The sequence below is a fragment of the Triticum urartu genome, chromosome 6A (genome assembly GCF_056163025.1).
Source record: "Triticum urartu cultivar PI428250 chromosome 6A, HENAU_Tu73, whole genome shotgun sequence".
Taxonomy (NCBI): domain Eukaryota; kingdom Viridiplantae; phylum Streptophyta; class Magnoliopsida; order Poales; family Poaceae; genus Triticum; species Triticum urartu.
Window position 1 is genome coordinate 21312057 of NC_141878.1, and position 4644 is coordinate 21316700.

General features: G+C 42.8%; 1 pseudogene; it reads left to right on the top strand.

Moving 5' to 3' along the window:
* The first annotated feature begins 830 nt into the window (after window positions 1–830).
* On the top strand, window positions 831–4345 carry LOC147963380 (putative disease resistance protein RGA1; annotated as a pseudogene).
* The last annotated feature ends 299 nt before the right edge of the window (window positions 4346–4644 follow it).

The following is a 4644-nucleotide window of genomic DNA, read 5'->3' on the forward strand; positions in this document are numbered from 1 at the left end:
TCCTTTTCCTTTTTCATTTTCGGTTGCAACCTTAATAAAAGAGAGTGGGTTTATAAGTAAACACACGACATGATCAAAGAAACACCTAACCTTATTAGTCACTTTCCGTCAGGCTAGTTGTTCTTGGCACCCTGCAGCCGCCTGCATGGTGTTCTATAAAATGCCTTTAAAAGGATAGCAACAATGCTGTTCACTCATTTCGTAAGAAATATTGTCAAAATGGTTGTTTGGATGTCCGCATGATATCGTACATTTATTTATAGTCTCCATGAGAAAGCTGATTGGGGGATTCTTACTGAAAATTTTATTTGCTAATTAGATTTAACTCATGGGTTTAAATTAGTTGTAATCGCTTTATATAAACTTCAGATAAAGAAAGAAGGCAAAATTTCACTGGACATTTTGGTCTATTTTTGAACTCTCTAATCTCGGCCATTCACTTAAATGTTAAATCTAACTTCATATTGCTCTAAGTCTTATACTAGTTAGCATCAAATTCTTTTAACTAGGTGGCTACAAGGGCAACCACCAGGTCATTGCAGAAGGCATGTCAGACAACTAGTGCAGTTGACCTTCTCTCGGCAGAATAAAATCCCTGGGTCGGACTCATTCTAACAGAGAACAGTTTGTACAAACCATAGTCCAGCAAGAGAGTGAAGGTACAATCTGTTCATATTGCATCTATCCTCACTTGAGATAATTGCTACTGCTTGAAAAGTTCTTATATTATGTGACGGATGGAGTAGTAGGTTTCAATATTGTACTCATCAAACTCTTCACAATTAATCTTAATTTTGTTTGTATTCATCACAGCAGTCCTCGGGCTGTTTATGGAAACATTCAAGGCAGTTGCTGGTGTATTTGCACACATCAATGCATGTCGGGATTTTTTTGGCTGGGTCACGCCATGCATCGTAGCGGCCCGACGTCAGCTGCTGGGTGAAGGCAATTCAGTTGTGCAACACCAGATTCTGGCTGAAAGGGAGCAATTACGTCATTTGGAAAACGACATTTGGAAGCTCCAGACAACTATGCCCAAGATGCTTGACCTTATTGAGCGTGTTGAGTGGCAGAGCCATAAGAAACCAGCAGCCGAGCTTCTCCCGCACATCAAGGATGCAGTTTATGATGCTGAGGACTTTCTTGATGAGTTCAAATATTATGCACTCAAGTTGAAGCTTGAGGAGAGCAAGAATTCAGGTGAAGAACACATGCATGCTGCCTTTCTAGAGTTCTTCAAAAGTATCAACAATTGTGACCACTTCAACAAAGTGAAGGAAATCCAGGGTAACCTAGATCACATCCATTATCAATCGAAGGATTTGAGATTGCATAAAGCACCATTGAAGTTTGACAAATCAATCAGGCCAGAAACAAGTGCTTTTTCTGAGGTGCCACAAATATTTGGCCGTGAAAAAGAACTGAAACACTTGGTTCAAAAGTTAGGAGTACATACAAGCAAGAGAGGGAGGACCGAGAATGAAGCCAGAGCGACTGATTTGTGTGTGCTTCCCATATTTGGTATGGGGGGTGTCGGAAAAACAACTATTGCACAACAAATCTGCGATGATGCAAAAGTGAAGGAGCACTTTGACTGCATAATTTGGACTTGTGTTTCTGATGATTTCGACATAAAGAGGTTAATTAAAGAGATTCTGGAGCAGATGGAACAAGATACAACATTTGATAATCTGAATAACCACGTGAGAAAACTGGCTCATTCTGTGGAATCTAAGAAGTTGTTACTTGTCCTTGATGACATGTGGGGTGATGCATTGAGAAATGGTGGCGCGGAGTGGGACAAATTTTGCGTACCTTTGAGAAATGCTCTTCAAGGAAGTATGATTTTGGTCACCACTAGATTTTTTGAGGTTGCTAATCTAGTCAGCACTGGCATGAAGAGCTTTGAGTTGGAGGGCTTGCAAGATGCTATTTTCTGGGAGTTCTTCAAATTTTGTGCATTCGGATCCAATAGGAGTTGCAACGACCTAGAGTTGGAGTGCATTGGAAAAGACATACTTCCTAAGTTGAAGGGTTCTCCCTTGGCTGCCAAAACTCTTGGACGCTTGTTGCAAAGGGACCTAAGCACAACACATTGGGAATCTATATTGACAAGTGAGTTGTGGCAATTAGAACAAGATGTGGCTGACATTTTGCCAGCCCTTAGATTGAGTTATATGTACCTACCACCATTATTGAAGAAGTGCTTCTCAATTTGTGCAATGTATCCCAAAGATCACCAATTTGATAAAATGTTTTTATCAGATATTTGGATAGCACAAGGATATGTGGAACCTCAAGAGGCATCCTTGTGTTTTGATGAGCTTGTAAAAGGATCATTCTTTCAGAGAGCAGCTGAACAAAATAACAAGTACACACGGAGAGTAACTCAAGAGAGTGATAAGTATGTTATTCATGATTTGATGCATGATACGGCACAGCTGGTCTCAATGTATGAATGCTTCATCATAAAACACGCAAGCGATCTTGATAAAATCCCTTCAAATGTTCGTCATCTGTCAGTATTCACTAATGAAAATGTTGGCTGTTCAGAGTTGAAGAGGTTATGCAACAAGAAAAAATTGCGATCCCTGGTGTGCAATGAATTGTACAAAAGTGCAAACGATTTTTATCCCGTGATTGACTGTTGGTTCAGGAATCTCCCTAAAGTCCGTGTACTGAGTTTTAGGCTGTCCAGAGTAAGGCAGTTACCTGAGAGCATGGGCAACTTGAAGCATCTACGGTACCTTTGTTTACTCGGAAGTCCTACTTTCAGCACCCTTCCTTCATCGGTTTGTCATCTACACCTTCTCAAGGCTATAGAAGCTAAGGATTGTGTGTTTCAGAGTTTCCCTGAAGGCTTCAGTGATGCCATCAGCTTACAAAAAATAAAATCAAAGCGCTTTAGTTATAACAAGGATCACTCTAATACACTCTGGATAGAATGGACTGGTGATCAGGCGATACAAATGATGGAGAAGCAGATTGAAGTGTTGCCTCACTGGAATCTCCAACAATTGAGAATAAGGCGTTATGGAGGTGAATCTTGTCCTAGTTGGCTTCGTCCTAACCTCCTGCCAAGGTTAAGTTTCCTGGACTTTCATGAATGCATGAATATTCAGAGTGTATCATTTTTTGGCCCGTACATATGTGATCCAGACCAGGCAGACAATCTTCACCGGCTTGAAATTTTGAAGATCACAGATTGTCCTAAAATCAATTGGCAAAGTTTTGTAGCCTTCCCCACTTCTCTTAGAAGGATTTACCTACAGAACGTTGGGTATTTCACGAATCAATTTGTGAGGTCCTTTCAGAACCTCAATTTCCTCGCCCACTTGGAAATATTTTGCGAATGGTTAACATATATTCCCTTGGAAGTCTGGAGTAGCAATTTACCATCCCTTAAGTATCTAAAAATGAACCGATGCGCCTCTCTTGTATCAGTTGGGGTCTCTGAAGCAAGCAGCAGCAACAACATTGGAGCATTCTCATCCCTTGATTTTCTATATATTACCAGCTGCACGAAATTGTTGAGCCTTGATGAATTCCTGACGCCTGCTTATCTACCTGTTGTGAAGGAAATTCGGATTTGGAATGGTGAGGAGCTGACGTCCTTGCCAGGTGATAAGCTCCATGGTTTTTCTTGTTTGCAGAAGCTGGATATTGAAAACTGTCCTAAGTTAAATACACAGATGGTACTAACATTACCATCCTCCCTCAAGAGCTTCAACTTGGAAGCATGTCAAAGCATGCAGTCCATCGACATTCGTCAGCTGGGGGGTACTCCAGCATTGAAGGAATTGAAAATAGCACACTGTTCAATCCTCAGATCCATAGGTGGTTCAGTAGCAGTTGCTCAGGTAGAGTCCGTGTGTATTCTTGATTGCCCAGAGCTGACAGAAGTAAGACAGCCTCTTCGACGAGGAAATTGGTACGCATTCTTGTCACCAGCAAAGACGGTTGCATTATGCATTAGCATTTTTCTGTCTCGTTATATACGTGACCAGCTATATGCTTGGTATCTTTACATCTTCGCAAAACAAAGCTCCTATATTCTACCTTGAAGGTTTAGGCTACTAAATCCTTTTGGTAGAGCTGAGAGTCTTTCTTGTTTGCCGGAGCCTTCACATTGAAAAGTTTTCTATTTTATCATATATGAACATATTGTAACGGGGGTCAACATATATGATAATATATGAACATATTGTACCTGCTCTCCGTCTTGGCTGGCGCGGGACAGCGGGATCCAGAGGAACGCCGGGCGAACATGGGGTCCGGCGGCGCTGCGGGCGGGTCTCCCATCGGCGTCGTGCGCGGCGCGGCGGTGGCGACCTGCGTGTCGTGAGGTGGTGGCTGCGTTGGCCTGACCGGTGGTCGCAGGTGCCGCCGGATCCAGATCGGATCCATCTGGATCTTTTCTTCGAACTCCGTAGGCCGCCGCGGGGTGGTGATGATCGTCGCTGGCCACGTCGGATCGTTGGATTCGGCGTCTGGAGATCTACAAGGAGTTCTTCTCGATCCTCCTTTCTGGTGGATTGAGCCCCATGGCTCTTTCATCTTCGCAGGTTTCGGATCGTGGCTTGCCGGATCCGGAGTACACGAAGGTTTGGTGGCATAAGATGGGGACCGGAGGAAACTTTGGTT